Source organism: Nylanderia fulva, unplaced genomic scaffold (assembly GCF_048542155.1).
Source record: "Nylanderia fulva isolate GAGA-0341 unplaced genomic scaffold, ASM4854215v1 Scaffold3, whole genome shotgun sequence".
In the NCBI taxonomy this organism is placed as follows: Eukaryota; Metazoa; Arthropoda; class Insecta; order Hymenoptera; family Formicidae; genus Nylanderia; species Nylanderia fulva.
Window position 1 is genome coordinate 2,556,206 of NW_028190368.1, and position 18,000 is coordinate 2,574,205.

An 18,000-nucleotide genomic window follows, 5' to 3' on the forward strand; every position below is an offset into this window, starting at 1 on the left:
CAAGCTCGGCCGCGCTCGGCTTCGGCTCCGCGACCTCGTGTCGTGCCAGAACGGGACGATACGATCTCCCTTCAACCCGTCCATCTCGCTCACTCCAAGGCTCCCTTCCCACTCTCGCGAGGCCCTTTCTGTTCTTTCCCCACGCTGCAGGAAATTCTGCCCCGCGAGGCATCGTGGCCGAAATTGTTATTAAACGCCGTTTCCGACTTCGATCGCTCGAGATCGTCTCGTAACGCGATCCACGAATTTCGATCGCTTTTTCGGATGACATTTCATCGGGGAAAATGCGCGCGCTTTTTTGAAACTTGTTCAACTCTTGTGTCGATATTCAAGGAAATATGCTTAAGCCTTTTAAATTCTTCGAGATATTTTTGTTCGAAAAATAAATATTGACATTGTAAAGGTGAGAAGAAAAAAAGATTGATTTTTAGGCATTTTGTAAACAAGTCAGATTAATGTTGGTTTAACGTACAAAGTACATTATATATTATTGGAAACGTATAATACAAATGGGGACCTTGAGCATATTCTGCGCTGAGACTTTCGACAAAGGCACACCCGGTCGAGGATTAAGGGGAAAGAGGATCAAACCGAGTCCTTCACTCTAAAGACGAGGGTCCACACGTAGAATATATATCTAAATGGAAGGGACAGAAAGAGAGAGGGTGGTTCCCTCTCGATTATTCGGTTAGCGTGTGGAAACCCTCCTCGAATAGAAACACACAAGCGTGTTTTCTCTCTCTCTCTCAATCCTCGAAAAGGGTCGGATTTCGAGGTTTTACGAGCTGGTTATACTTTACCATAAAAACTTTATTTTCTAATTCAGTTTCGAAAACTTTCGACGATCGAAATTAAATGCCTAATCCCGCAGCTTAAACTCGTAAAACAGAATAAAACATCGTCCGCAGGGCGAAGGTGAGAGGGTGCATTTGCCCCCTCCCTAAAATTAGTAAAAAAATGAAGTATTTACTCTCCTTTTTTCGAAACACTGAAATTTATTTGCATGTTTAATATTTAAAAAAATTGAAAATAAACAAAATAAACAAAATAAAATTAAGAACAAAGAATAAGGAACAAAAAGAAATTTTAATCATGCCCTCCTGAATTTAGTAATATTTACTCTTGGTCTTTTGAATAAACACTGTTGAAAATAAAAAAATAAAGAACAAAAAGAAATTTTAATGCCCCCCTGGAATTAGTAAAAAATGAAGTATTTACTCTCCTTTTTTCAAAACACTGAAATTTATTTGCATGTTTAATATTAAAAAAAATTAAAAATAAACAAAATTAAATTAAGAACAAAAAGAAATTTTAATCATGCCCTCCTGAATTTAGTAATATTTACTCTTGGTCTTTTGAATAAACACTGTTGAAAATAAAAAAATAAAGAACAAAAAAAGGAACAAAAAGAAATTTTAATGCCCCCCTAAAATTAGTAAAAAAATGAAGTATTTACTCTCCTTTTTTCGAAACACTGAAATTTATTTGCATGTTTAATATTAAAAAAAATTGAAAATAAACAAAATGAAATTAAGAACAAAGAATAAGGAACAAAAAGAAATTTTAATCATGCCCTCCTGAATTTAGTAATATTTACTCTTGGTCTTTTGAATAAACACTGTTGAAAATAAAAAAATAAAGAACAAAAAAAGGAACAAAAAGAAATTTTAATGCCCCCCTAAAATTAGTAAAAAAATGAAGTATTGTATTTACTCTCCTTTTTTCAAAACACTGAAATTTATTTGCATGTTGAATATTTCAAAAATTGAAAATAAACAAAATAAAATTAAGAACAAAGAATAAGGAACAAAAAGAAATTTTAATCATGCCCTCCTGAATTTAGTAATATTTACTCTTGGTCTTTTGAATAAACACTGTTGAAAATAAAAAAATAAAGAACAAAAAAGGAACAAAAAGAAATTTTAATGCCCCCCTGGAATTAGTAAAAAATGAAGTATTTACTCTCCTTTTTTCAAAACACTGAAATTTATTTGCATGTTTAATATTTCAAAAATTGAAAATAAACAAAATAAAATTAAGAACAAAGAATAAGGAACAAAAAGAAATTTTAATCATGCCCTCCTGAATTTAGTAATATTTACTCTTGGTCTTTTGAATAAACACTGTTGAAAATAAAAAAATAAATAACAAAAAAAGGAACAAAAAGAAATTTTAATGCCCCCCTGGAATTAGTAAAAAATGAAGTATTTACTCTCCTTTTTTCAAAACACTGAAATTTATTTGCATGTTTAATATTAAAAAAAATTAAAAATAAACAAAATTAAATTAAGAACAAAAAGAAATTTTAATCATGCCCTCCTGAATTTAGTAATATTTACTCTTAGTCTTTTGAATAAACACTGTTGAAAATAAAAAAATAAAGAACAAAAAGAAATTTTAATGTCCCCCCTGAAATTAGTAAAAAATGAAGTATTTACTCGCCTTTTGAATAAACATTGAAATTTATTTGCATATTTAGTATAAAAAAAATAAATAATAAAAAGAATAAAATTAAAAAGAAAAAAATATCCTTTTGGAAAAAATCCTGCGGACGTCCATCACCGTCTAGGATTTATCTGGCACATTTCGGACGCGTTTAGGTGCGACAATCGACACCGGAAACGGACATTCGAGAGAGCGCGCGCCTTCCTCTGCCTGTTCGTTGTTCGTCGAAAAATTACGATGGAAAAGGGGTCACGAAAAATGTTTGACGAATCCGTTTAAGGTGCCTCGGAGCAGGGGTCGGCGTCAATGGGACCGTGACGTCGTGCCGATCACGCACGACGGTCGTGACATTGTGAGAACGATAATGCCCCGGAGAGAAACCGGAATATATTTCGGCCCGCGTTCGACGGTTTGCCGCGCCACGGAGGAGCATCCGGTGTGTGCACAACCGAAAGAGTTATGTCAATCCGAGAGAAAATGTAGCTCGCATAGCAATTATCTCCCTCTCGCACGATTCTAGATCAAAGGCCGAAATCTTGATAAAAAGCTGACACAAAATGGAAATGTATGCTATAGGGAAGAATGTATAATAGCCGAATTCATAATTATCTGTTTGCGCGAAATCTCCTTGTTATCTCTCATAAATGTATGTATAATGAATTAAAAAAGAATTTATTCAAACCTATTCAAGGAAGCTTGAAAAAATTGTAGTGATTTAATAATCAATTTATAAATATAATTGCAAAAGTATATTATAATATAAATAATTTATAAAATTGTTTTCGATATATTTTATATATTAAGTCAAAATATGACAATATATCGATAATAAATAAAAAATAAAAATGTATTAATGAAATTATTAATAAAATTAAATCAAAATAATATAGTATATAATTCCAACTCGATATTATAAATAATATCTAAATCATACACGGAGAACATTTTCTCTTAGAATTTACCCAAGAAGAATTTAATCAACGTTTCTCTGATTAATATTTACCACAAATAAAACATCAAATTAATCAAACCTATTTTGTCTCTTATTGTAATTGATATTAATCTTTTTTATTGTGGTAAATATTTTAATCAGAGATACTATTATATAAAATTCTCCCGATACCATAAATTGTTCCACGAGAATATTTTCTCTGCGTAATATAAAACAACATATAGTCTCAAGAAAGATATCGATCTAGAAGATTAATCAAATTAATTTCAATTCGAGAAATAATTTTTTTTTCAATTTGTAATCAAAACTGCCGCAACATGGATCTTTTCGAATCGACTGGACGAGCTTGAGAAGAGTCGCAGTTTCCATTGAAACGTGGGAAAAATTGGACGTTTTTCGAACTCGAGTTAGAGAGGTTGATATTAATAAGCGTGTCCTCGGGGCGCAGACTCCCCTTGACCCCCTTGAAAAACGACCCTGAGCCCTATCCGCCCCGCAGCGCGCGCGCTGTCGCGCGAGGGTCGCGTCTCGTACAGCCCTCTAATGGGCCGCCGCTATTTCTTTTGTTCGCGTGCGGCCACGATTTCTCGTTGTTTGCGTCGTTATTATTATTGAAGACTTTTCATCACGCCTGTGCGCGACATTGTAGGTTCCTGCGATATATTGCAGATCTCTCTATTTTTAAAATTCGTTTTAATTTTTCGGTCTTATTCTTATCATCTGTCACGAAGAAACTTGAAAATAAGCAAATTTCGTACGCAGATGGATTTTGTGCATTTTTATTGAAGACTTTTCATCACGCCTGTGCGCGACATTATAGGTTCCTGCGATATATTGCAGATCTCTCTATTTTTAGGATTCGTTTTTTTTTTTTTAATTTTTCGGTCTTATTCTTATCATCTGTCACGAAGAAACTTGGAAATAAGCAAATTTCGTACGCAGATGGATTTTGTGCATTTTTATTGAAGACTTTTCATCACGCCTGTGCGCGACATTATAGGTTCCTGCGATATATTGCAGATCTCTCTATTTTTAGGATTCGTTTTTTTTTTTTTTTAATTTTTTCGGTCTTATTCTTATCATCTGTCACGAAGAAACTTGGAAATAAGCAAATTTCGTACGCAGATGGATTTTGTGCATTTTTATTGAAGACTTTTCATCACGCCTGTGCGCGACATTATAGGTTCCTGCGATATATTGCAGATCTCTCTATTTTTAGGATTCGTTTTTTTTTTTTTTAATTTTTCGGTCTTATTCTTATCATCTGTCACGAAGAAACTTGGAAATAAGCAAATTTCGTACGCAGGCTGGATTTTGTGCATTTTTATTGAAGACTTTTCATCACGCCTGTGCGCGACATTATAGGTTCCTGCGATATATTGCAGATCTCTCTATTTTTAGGATTCGTTTTTTTTTTTTTTTAATTTTTCGGTCTTATTCTTATCATCTGTCACGAAGAAACTTGGAAATAAGCAAATTTCGTACGCAGGCGGATTTTGTGCATTTTTATTGAAGACTTTTCATCACGCCTGTGCGCGACATTATAGGTTCCTGCGATATATTGCAGATCTCTCTATTTTTAGGATTCGTTTTTTTTTTTTTTTAATTTTTCGGTCTTATTCTTATCATCTGTCACGAAGAAACTTGGAAATAAGCAAATTTCGTACGCAGGCTGGATTTTGTGCATTTTTATTGAAGACTTTTCATCACGCCTGTGCGCGACATTATAGGTTCCTGCGATATATTGCAGATCTCTCTATTTTTAGGATTCGTTTTTTTTTTTTTTTAATTTTTCGGTCTTATTCTTATCATCTGTCACGAAGAAACTTGGAAATAAGCAAATTTCGTACGCAGGCTGGATTTTGTGCATTTTTATTGAAGACTTTCATCACGCCTGTGCGCGACATTATAGGTTCCTGCGATATATTGCAGATCTCTCTATTTTTAGGATTCGTTTTTTTTTTTTTTAATTTTTCGGTCTTATTCTTATCATCTGTCACGAAGAAACTTGGAAATAAGCAAATTTCGTACGCAGGCGGATTTTGTGCATTTTTATTGAAGACTTCATCACGCCTGTGCGCGACATTATAGGTTCCTGCGATATATTGCAGATCTCTCTATTTTTAGGATTCGTTTTTTTTTTTTTTTTTAATTTTTCGGTCTTATTCTTATCATCTGTCACGAAGAAACTTGGAAATAAGCAAATTTCGTACGCAGGTGGATTTTGTGCATTTAAGGGCGAAGCTTGATCGCGCACTCTAGCTCGTAAATTTGAATTCATTTGATGTTCGTGGTATATAATTAGACGGCGGGAGTTTATATATGTATATCTCTTGTCCGCGGAAAGTTTGGAGCAATTTCTGTCGTGGATAAGTAAAATTGAGAACGTGCTATGTAATATAGGCAGGTATAGTTACGGTACTGTGCCGACAATATTGCCGACAATATGGGCGCGCGAAACTTCTCGGAATGTGTGAATGCGCGAATATAAGCACCCGCAATCACGCGTGGATAATCCAGCGACTAAGGGTCGCGTTTATAGCGTTCATCTATAGCCCTTAAAATGCGACAACGCGCGATTTTCGATCCGCGATTATCTCGAAATAAGCGAGCTCGATATTCCTGAATAAAACAAAGTTTTCAAGGAGCTAAAACCGTCACGATAATATAATTTTCGGTCTGCACATTATGAGAAAATGTTAAAATTAATATGAAAATTTTCTCTCAAAATTTATCCTGAAAATTATTAAATTTTTCTGATTAATATTTACCACAATAAAAAATATTAATATTAATATCACGATAAGATATAAAATATGTCCGATTAATTTTATTATGTACATATTAATATTTTTTATACAATTAATATGAGAATTTTTTCTTAGAATTTATCCTGAAAATTATTAAATTCTTCTGATTAATATTTACCACAATAAAAAAGATTAATATCTACCACGATAAGATATAAAATATGTCCGATTAATTTTATCATGCACATATTAATATTTTTTATACAATTGCCATGGTTTTCAGAGTAAGAAAATAATTTTAATCGAATTTATATTTGAGAGAAAAGTAAGCTTTCATAATATCTCTAATGCATCTCGAAGAGAGTATGATAATTTATTGGCGATCGAAGAATTCGTTTAAAAAATTTTTCTGAATTACTGATCAGGGATATTTGATATAAAAGAGAGTAAGTCTTTCAAAGCTTGATTGCTTTGCACGATCACGTCTACCTGTCGTTCTTTGTTAAAACACATATAACAATATCCCGCAATTTTTTCAATTTAACAATAACACAGCTATGACAATAAACGAACGGGACAAAGGAAGAAACGCAACGAAATTAATACCAGAAAAATCATATTATCGGAACTTCGATAATAAACAAAAAAAAAATAAATAAATAAAGCGCAAAGTGAATAAATGAAAAGCAATCGATGACAGAGAGAGAAAGAACGAGGCTATAGAAATAAAACAAAAAAAATTTAAATAACAAGAAGCAAAACGAACAACGATAGATTAATTAAATGAGCGAAATAGAAACTTTCCAGAGAAGGAGCGAAGGACGGGCTTGGAGATAAGTGCGAGCAAAGCGGATTACGCGATTCCTCAAAGTTTTAGGGCGTTGTTCCAGTTCGGGCAAGCTAATATCGTACAGAAAGTGTCAAGGGGGATGAAGAGGAGTGCGAAGGGGAGGAAAGTGCTCTCTCCACGAAAGACGGGGGCGAGAAACGACGACGACGACGACGACGACGACGATGGTGCTGGAGGAAAAGAGAGAAGAGCGGCTCCGCTCTGTAACGCCGCGAGAGGTGATTGCGTTAGAACGAGCGAAATGGAAAGAGAGAGAGAGAGAGAGAGGGTGAGCAGCGGCAGAGGGTTCAGACGAGGTCAGGTCACGGGACGAGAGAGCCGAGCCGCTCGCTCGGTCGATAGAACGAAGCTACCACCTATGCCATGCGGCGGCGGCAGCTATGCTGATGGTGCTGGTGTTGGTGTTGGTGATGATGATGGTGGTGGTGGTGGTGGTAGCACACCATCGCCATGGCTAATGAGAGCGAACAACCACCACCACCATCAGCCACCTTCGCCACTATTACTATACTATCGCGAGGAGCTATACGGTGCGATTCCTCGACACGACAGGGAAGTCGGAGAGCAACGTTCCTGTCGACACTTGGAATGATGTCTGATTAATGCCGACCGGCACCGGTCAACGTGAAATATTTGCACGCGAATAGGAAAAACAAATTGAGATGTATTTTCGCTGATATCATATCAACATACGTCATACGGTGATGAGACGAAGCAGCTGATGTTCAGGCATTTCGGCGAAATGGAAATTAAGACGCAGGATGTCCAGCAGACTCGATCCAAAAAATTTCCCGATTTTTTCAGATTTTTCAAAACCAGAAATTCATTTTTTTTTCCATGAATTTTTGGTATTATTTTTTCCAAATATATAATTTGCATATATCTAGAAGATAAATCAATTAAATGTTGAATCTAGAAATCCTTGAGATATTTTTGTCAACAATGAAAAGGTTCGGATATTAAAACAAAAATTTTAATCAATTACAATTACATAATGCAAATACAATTTGCATTATGTACGATAATCGAAACAAACATGTCACTATGAACTATTTAAATAATCACCTTTTTTATTTATATTATATCAAATTTTTTGGTTTTGTCTCTATCAAACACATTAAAATAAAATAACACAACGATGAAAATATAAATTATAACGAATCGATTTTTAACAGCACAGAAAATTAGCGTGCTGGAAAAGTTTATATTTATTTAATAAAAAATTTTAAATTATTGAGACAAATGTAGAATAATGTGAAAAAATCCAGATAAATAGTCCAATTTTCTCACTTTTTCCTGACTTTTCCCTGACAATTTCCGGTTTTTCAGATTTCCCTGACTGCTAGACACCCCGAGACGGTGTTGTAATTCGCGTTAAATGTAACGTGAAGAAAAAGAGAGAGAGAGAGAAATTTAAATAAAATTGTTTGACAACCTTACGATTAATGCGTCCAAAATATCGCTGACGCGTCACAACATTGCGTAAGATGTAAATATGAAAAATGTATTAAAGCGAGAATATTTTATACGCGCGTTGACGTAAATCTCGATTTGATGGATGCCCCACATTTAAAATCGTCATTCCTTATTCGCGTCGGGCATTTCGCCCAACCATTATCACAGACAGATTCCTGCTGTCTGATGCGCGTAGGTATGCAACAATATTCATGTTAATTCATTACTTTATTATAAACTGGTCCCTCTTGGCGAGATAAATTATCGACGCTTTTGTACGAGCTGTCGGACTCTGTTCGTATGTAAATAGACGCTTGTAAAATGCATATACGCTCCTCACGGCCGTCGATTAAATGCCAAGTGAAGCGGTTAAAGAGAGATCCGACGCGCGGATCCGACAAAGTTGCAAATAGCATTATTTAGGCCGCTCGTGCATTTCCGCGAGGCTGCGCGGTTTTTCCTCCTACTTTTTTTTCCAATCGCTCATTGTTCTTGGACGCGCGTGGCGTTCAAAGTCGCACCTGTCGGGAGGATGCATCATCGGTAATTTGTATTAAGGGGAAATAAAAATGCGCACCGCGCTATGATGCTGTCGATGCTTCCTTCCTCGTGACAGCTCTCCTCGTGGAGAGAGAGAGACCGAGATATTTCGCCATTAAACGCGACAATGGCGCTGGTTATAAACCGCGAATTATATTTCTCAAACTCTCGTAATTCGCAGGACGAGTACGACGGAAGTCGATTGTTACCTCGTTGACAATACGAGATAAAAAAAACGCACGTGTATATATTAACCTCTCCGGGCCTTGATGGCTTTCCTATTTAAAGGCGGCATATTTAACGCGAATCAATATCGAAAGCCGACTGCCTTGGCTCCGTGACATTACGACCGAGGATACTCGATATAGCCATTTATTTTCGGGAATTGCTATTTTTCGCCAATTGCAAGAAACTAAAGTCTCGACGACTTAAAAGACCAGCGAAATCCGCTCATTAGTTCAATTCCGCGCAGAGAGAAAAAGGGATGGAAGATCGATCGAGGAAGGTCGAGGAAGAGCTTTTCCGACGATTACACGAAGAGAGAATTATCTGTTAGAATTTACCCTGAAAATCATAGTAATCGCGGAAGAAGAGAATTTTATAAGATTTTTTCTGATTAATATTTCCCATAAGAAAAAATATTAATATTTTTTATTGTGGTAAATATTAATCAGAAAAGCTCTTGTGATTTTCAGAGTAAATTTTAAAAACGTGGTTATAAAAATAAAAAGTATTAATATGCACGCAATAAAATTAATCGAACATATTTTATACCTTATTGTAGTATAGGTATTAACATTTTTTGTTGTGATAAAAAAATATTAATCAGAAAAGCTCTTACAAAAAATTCTTCCAATATCATATTGTCCTACGATTACCATAATTTTCAGGGTAAATTTTCAGAGAAAATTCTCTTTGATGTGTACGGGAACGTTTATATTCAGACTCACTGAGATTTAAACGATCGATGACACGTGGTTATAAAAATAAAAAATATTAATATGTGCATAGTAAAATTGATCAAACATATTTTATACCTTATAGCGGCAGCTATTCATCTTTTTTGTTGTGGTAAAAAAATATTAATCAGAAAAGCTTTTATAAAAAATTCTTCCAATATCATATATTGTCCCATGATTTTCAGGATAATTTACTAGAGAAAACTCTGTGTACGGGAATGTGTCTTCAGCCTTGTCGAGATCTAAACAATCGATGACGCCAGTTAACTAAATATCTGTGAAATATACATCGACGAAAGAAGAGGATTAGGACGGAGACTCTTCGAGCGGGCTCGTCGCCGCTTCACGGTCGGGTAATTGATCGTGGAAATGACTTTTACGATAAAACGGAGTCAAAGTCAAGACGCGGGGATCTGACACGGACCTCGCTCAACTCGGTCAAGGCAGAAGACCGTTAGAACACCCGTCGTAGGACACGCTCTATACACGCGGTGGCGAATATATCGCGCGAGAGCGGCTTTCTCACAATATGCTGATTCTCGTTAAATATTCTTATTGTTAGGTCATCGTTGCGAGAAACCGCGTGGAAACCGAGACATATTAATATGGGATACGTCAAGGCGACGAGTGCGAGTTCGATGCCTCGCATCGATCTGGATTCGCTCGAATTGTGTCGATCGCGATATTCAAGGTTTCGTCATTCCAGCTCGCGAGATACGTACGCTATGCGTTTCGAATGCGGAAATATCGGAGATTATTTATATGCGGATGTATCTTTCTTTTCTTTACCGCGTTTTCTACACCCGATCTACTCGCAACTTTCCCTTAATATAATTGACTTAAACGACAGTCGTTGTTTTCCACTTTCTTCATTGTGTAGCTCACGCGTGTCTCTACATATAGCACTCTCTCTCTTCGGCAATCAAATAAATAAATAAAAAAATATATTTATTTATTTATTTGATTTGATATATATATATATATATATATATACAATATATGTAATATATATTTAATATATATTTACTTATATTTATTTATGTACATTTATATATATTTATATATATATTTAATATATATTTATTAATATTATATTAATGTTACGTATATATATAACATTAATATTATATAATATTAATAAATATATTTTACATACGATACATAAATATAGACGTACGACAGGTAAAGTCAACGATCTGAGAATGCCATGGTTTTATTCTTGCGTAAAACCGGCGTTTCGTAAGAGAAAAGGATGCGTCGAATAAAATTTTCAAGTTAATCACGCGGAATTACAATCGGATCGCACGCGGAGGAATTCGCGGATTTCCGAGGAAAAGAGACAAACTGTGTCCGCGACCATATATTATTCATATATCGACGAAAGAGATTTCTCCATGTGCCCGATTCCATCGACAATCGCTGACATTTCTTCTGGGAGGACAGGTGGGAGGGCGCGTTTGAATTGTAATAAAAATGAGGTCGGCTCCTCTCTTGTGGGCCAAGGCATCGCGCGCGCGTTAGGCGATCTCCGCTTTAAGAGAGAAAGATCGACACCGATCGATGTAACCACTTTTTTACATCAACTTATACTTACGGATTGAAGAAATGTGTGTGTATGAGTACACATTCATTTTTTAGCGTTATACAAATTATTTATTTTAGAATAAGAATTTATCATTATTTTTGACGCGAAATATAATATACTTATATATGCAACACTTTTATTTTTTCATTCTGATCCTAAACTAAAAGCAAAATACTATAAAATACGCATGTCTCGTGATACTATTGGATTTCTTTCCGTCTGATTATATTCCAGTTTTAATATAATTACCACAAACTTCTTTTTTTTTTCAATTAATTTAAAAGAAACTGTTCATTTTATGTCTGTATAATTTTCAGTCATTAAATAGCTCTCGGTACCTCTTTTTACAATTATAGAAATATTTATAAAAAAAGTGTTGTATTTTTAAATAGTCGCGATTAGATCGACTTAATTTATTTATACCTCATCAGAAATAAATAAAATTAAATTAAAAAAATAAAATAAAATAAAACAAGATAAATAAAATAAAAGAGATCGAAACGTAAAGCATGCACTGTTCGCAAAGGGAAAAAAGAAACGACGGGATTAAACGGATTAAGCGCGCTTATCATTCGCGCACCGTAGCGAGATGAACGGAAACGCTTAATAGCCTTACTCCGGAATTCGCCGAGAAGCCCGGTATGACAAATTAATTAACGTTGCTCCCCGGGTCGGCTCGTTAACTTAATTACCCCTGGGCACGAGCTTCGGATTCGCTCGACCGTAAAACGCGCGAGGTTGATTGTAGCGACAAACCGAAATCGCATATATATGTATATCGAACTGGTTCGCGATCGCGCATCGATGTATCGAGAAGACCGAGCGTTATATAATTTAATTACGGAGATTTTCGTGTTCGGAGCGCGTTTATCGGACCGATAGCTAATTCTTACGCACGCGGAAAGTTATACAAAGCCAAAGTGTATCGATCCGAGTCGTCTCGAGAATAAAAAGAGAGAGAGAGAGAGAGAAGCTGCATTCGGTTGCGATAAAATATATTCTCGTAGGGAGATCGCGTACGGATCGTAAATTCTTTCGGAGAGTCTCGAATCTCATAATATATGTCTCGATTTATCGTTCGATACCGAATCTTATCGGGAAAAAATGTTCCTCTCTTTCGAAATATTTTATATATAATTTATTATATATTTTTATCAATTTAAAGTATCTTCCGGATAAGATAAATCCAGACAAATAATAAATATACCGCAGCGGGACCATTTTAATCGGATTACTCGAGGACGGTGATTGACGAAAATTCTAAAATAAAGATACAAAAAGGAGGGAACTTTTTGGCGAGAATTTGATGTATATTTTTCAGGTTGAAATTAGTCGGCCGTGGCCTTCGACAGCCCCAGATAGTCTGCAGATATATACCTTCGTGGAGCATCCGAGCTCAGGATCGATTCCATCGATTATCGATACTGGGGTTAAGGTCATTCTATAATCTAAAAGCGATGTAGAACGACACATGCGGCAGATATTTCTCGCTTCTCGCCTCGTGCAACAAGAAGACCTTCTTGTTAACTTAGAATCCCCACCGTCAGAAATCAGATTCGGATATTAATAGTAATTATGCCATGCATCTGAATTTGATTTCTCGCGAGAGTGCTAAGTTACGGAGATGACAAGAGAAGGGTTCTCGAATACCCGGATGCGCGAAATAAATCAAATCTCGCTGGGCAAATAGCCTGAAATCTGAGATACCACCGAGCTTAGGTTGCCTCTTGACAAATTAGCCACGATGAACGATGTGAAGATAAAAGACACCTCGAAGTTGCGAAAGTTTCGAAAGCGAGGACTGAAGGGAAAGTCGAGAATAGAGAGATTGCCCGGTTTCAATGAGTCGAAAATATGGGAAAGTTCGAAATAGTTTAATATATATGTATTATATAAATTTATTTCGTTGAACAAAAAAAAAAAGATTCTATTTGCTGCTCGAGCTTAGGACTTCTTTTTACCTTCTTTAGACAATGCAAATGTTTCGAGTCAATTCAAGTTTCATGTGCTGTTTTTTTTTTCATATATATAAATCATCTTCTAACATTTTATGGTATTGGAAGACTTTTATAAGAGTATTTCTGATTAAATAATTATCACAATAAAAAATATTAAAATATGCACACAATAATTTGTACTATATAATAAAATTAATCGAACATATTTTGCATCTTATTGCGCGGTAGATATTTTTTCTTGTAATAAAAATATTAATCGCAGAGAGACTCTTAATAAAATGTTCCCAATAATGATTTTCACGGTGTATTTTGCGAGAAAATTCTCCCTGTGTACAACAGAAACACATTTGACGAACCTCTCGAGGAAAGGTCGCTTCCCATATAACTCCAACTTTTTCCATTTTCCCATATATCGCATCGATCATCATCGGCGATCGATTGTCGATCGGGGCAGACAGGAAACGCCGGAGGTCGCGTCGAAGTTACATCTCCGTGTGGGCTCGGCCATGTGTGTAGAGCGAAGAGGAGGAACGCACACATGTATACGAGCGCACACACACACACACGGAGAGGATGTCCTCGAGTGCTCGTTTTACCGCGTCCTAGACGACCTCAACGTCGAAAATAACCATTTGGATGGTCGCTACGTTCTAGCTACGTGCTCGCCCTCGCTCATTATGCTCCGGTCTACCGATCCCGGAAGCGGCGGCGGCTTTCTTTTCCGCCGTCCTTTCCGGAGATTTTCGACAAAGTCCACCTAACGACGCCCGGCAATGGTCGTCTCTGTGAACCCGAGGCCGGCCGCCGTTATTTGCACGCCACGCTAATCTAATCAAACAGTTAACCTTTCCCGACGATGGGAACGATGTGACGCGACCGAGCGAACATGCGAATATGGTCATGCCAATGGCCGCACAGTTGAATTTGTGTTACATTTCACAGATATTACATGGCCCAAATGGTCCACAAATTTTTCTTTTAATTTAACACAATATGGATATAATTCATGATTTTCAGTATCGTTAGTAGATTAGTAAATCGAGGTATTTTTATATCAATTCGACCAGTACTAGCTATAAATTGTTCATTTATTACGACGTTTCGACCATCGGTTTTGGTCCTTTTCAAGTACAGATTCTAATATATAATGTTAGCGTCCCTCAATGATTTAAGTTTTCAACGTGAATCATTAACAACTTGTCACAATTGCATTATATTGCATTAGAACCTGTACTTGAAAAGGACCAAAACCGAAATGTCGTAATAAATAAACAATTTATAGCTCTAGTATAATGGTCGAATTGATATAAAAATACCTCGAGAATATGGATATTTTAAATGGAGACACGAATATTGTGTTAATATTTTAAGACAAAGTCAACGCAAAACTTCAAGTAATTTGAAATCAATTTTGTGTAAAATTAACATAGTTTTACATATAGTGTAAAAATTAACTAAAAATATGTTAATTTTAGATTTTATCACCCCCACTTATATTATAAAATAGAAAATCAACATTTTTTCTGTAAATTTTAACAGATAAATCTTGTCTTTTAATAATTTAACATTGAAGTTCAATTAAGCAATATGTTAAATTAACACATAAATGTGTGTTAAATATTTAACACAAAAACTTTAACGTGTACCGTTTTTAACAAGAAAACACAAATTTTTCTATATTGTAAATCGAATATCCCGCCGCATTAAACGAGTCTTTGTGAAAATTTTACTTTGCGAAAATATTTTCCGCATTTTTCTTTGCGAAAATATTTTCCGCATTTTTCTCATTTTTATTTGATGTCTATATTAGCATGTCTTTAAATGAAAATTTTAGTTGCACAGTGATTAAAAAGTAAGAGTTCTCGCTCTGCAGCAATACGATGTAAATTAAATTGATAATATAATTGTCAAAGTATATATAATAAATAGAAACAGTAATACACAAAGAGAATTTCCTTTTCTTAGAACTTATCCTGAAAATCATGGTAATCATGGGACAATATATTTAGTATTAAAAGAATTTTATAAGAATTTCTCTGAATTAATTAATTACTTTTATACTTTATCTCTGATTAATATTTGCTACAATAAAAAATATTAATATCTACCACAATAAAATATAAAATATGTTCTCAATTAATGTTTACTATGTATAAAAATATTAATATTTATTACAATAAGATGTAAAATATGTTCGATCAATTTTACATGTACAGTAGAATTAATCGAACATATTTTATGTTTTATTGTAGTAGATATTAATATTTTTATTGTGGTAAATATATTAATCAGAGAAATTTTTATTATAAAATTCTTATTAATTATTTTTTATTAAAAATTCTCTGTGCGAACAAATATAATATAGATAATAATCATAAATAAATAAAATAATAAAAGCTTAATAACGTAATATTAAAAAATTATGATAATCTCCATATCTATACTAATTCGATGATCAATGACAGTTGCTCGTGCAGCCGTCAATCTTGAAACGTCAGGCGCAGGAACGTTAAATGCATACCTCGCGCTAAATGCACGCGTATGTAATAAGAAGTCACGTAAGGATCATCGAGACGTTAACGATGGACACAACACCGCGATATATCTTTACGTAAGTGCGAGGACGAATGATGTCACTTTCGAGTGTGTATCTACAATAGCTGTGAAGTATTGTCGTTCGCGCGCATGCAACGGTACAAATTGCCGCTTCTTCTTCATCGTCTATCTTCATCTTTCTTACACTTTACGCGGATATAAAGCATTCGCGGCCGAGACTCGCCGTGCAAAGAATGAAGGTCCCGATCAAGAAATAATTCCATCGCGATTCCGCGCGTGGAATTACGATAAACTATGCGGAAGAGACACGTCGGCGACACGAGCCGACAGAAGATGTCTCACTTAAATTCAGACTTGACGTAAACAACGTTACGCGAAAATTAGATCGAAAATTCTCAAGTATTTTTGATAACGTTTCAATCTTAATTTTACTTTTAAATAATCTTAATCAAATTTGCGTGAGTATTAAAGAGGACACTTTGGATCCATCACTAATAGCAAATACATTAATAATATATCTACTATTAAGATGTAGATTAAGATATGAGTTTGCTATTGTGATATTTTTACTTTCAGGGATATAAATAAAGTATTTCGGTAGATAATTCAAGGATTAAAATAAATTAATTAAAGAATCGAGATCGTCCGCTAAATATTATCAAAACTGCATTGTTTCCGATTTAGCGGGACTATAAGGAAACGAAAAAATGAAGCGTGAAATGCATCGTTAAATGCAAAAAAATATAATCAGTATTCATATGCATCTACTTACTCGTCACCATAGTTTGCTTCGCCTCGATATCACTTAAGGATGTCCTCCTCCAGAAAGATTTCTAAAATCAAAAACCAGAAAAGATATATAAGTACATAAATTTCTGTAATATATGAGAAATTGATGATGTATAGAATCGAATATTATATATTGAATTTCTTTCTATATTATATCTCTAAATAACAAATTTGTGTATAAAATTAAATTTATGCAAATTATACTTATTTTAAATATATCAATTTTATGGAAAAAATTTTAATATAGGTATATATATTTTTTCTATTATATCATAAAATAAAAATATCGTATACAAAATTAAATTTTGCGCAAATCATACTAATTTTAATATACAACAATTTTTTGGAGATATAATAAATAAAAAAAAAATACATATATTTTTCTATATATATATTTTAGTGCAGCATAAAAATATATTAGTGTAAGGCTCGACGTGTGTCATTTATCGGAGCGATTCGCTGCATTTGTGAGTTATGCTCGCGCGTGCAACATAAAAGCGGTACCTAGGGAACCTGTAATAATAATCCACAATAATCCCCGACCTTTTGCCGTACGTTTTCACGAGGGATACCTATATACGACGACGATGGCAGAGTGAAAATCGGTTCGTAGCTGGAAGCTACGGCAGAACTTTCAAATCGCCACTCTACCCGACCTTCACATTTTCACTAGATGATTTTCACTCGGCGGCCGCCGCTGATTCACTTTCCTCCTCGGGTGGGCGTTTACGTTGACCGTGCGCAAAAAGGTGCAAGAGAGCCGGTCACGAATCCCGTCGAGGATATTGAATCAGACCTCGCTAACAAACGATACATCGCCGTATACATCGTGTTAAGCGGACCAAACGAATAGTATTATGCCATTTCTCCGGCAAAAAAATATAGTGTATCGCGAGCAAAATATATACAATAATCAAAATTTAATTTTCTACAACTTTTATACACGTAGAGAATTTACCTTACAAATTATTAAATTTTTTTTGATTAATATTTATCACAATAAAAAATATTAATATCTACCACAATAAGATATAAAATATGTTTGATTAATTTTACTATGTGCATATTAATGTTTTATTAATAATTCATATTGTCCTGCAATTATTATGATTTTTCAGGATAAATTCTAAGAGAAAATTTTCGCCGTGTAGTTAATTAGAA

General features: G+C 34.7%; 1 protein-coding gene across 1 annotated transcript in view; it reads right to left on the minus strand.

Moving 5' to 3' along the window:
* Window positions 1-18,000, minus strand: part of rdx (BTB/POZ and MATH domain-containing protein rdx) — a 94,103-nt gene that overhangs the window by 36,761 nt on the left and 39,342 nt on the right. Inside the window, exon 3 of the mRNA XM_085484294.1 lies at window positions 16,823-16,883. The gene's annotated coding sequence lies outside the window, so the exon portion shown is untranslated. The remainder of the gene's footprint in view (window positions 1-16,822; window positions 16,884-18,000) is intronic.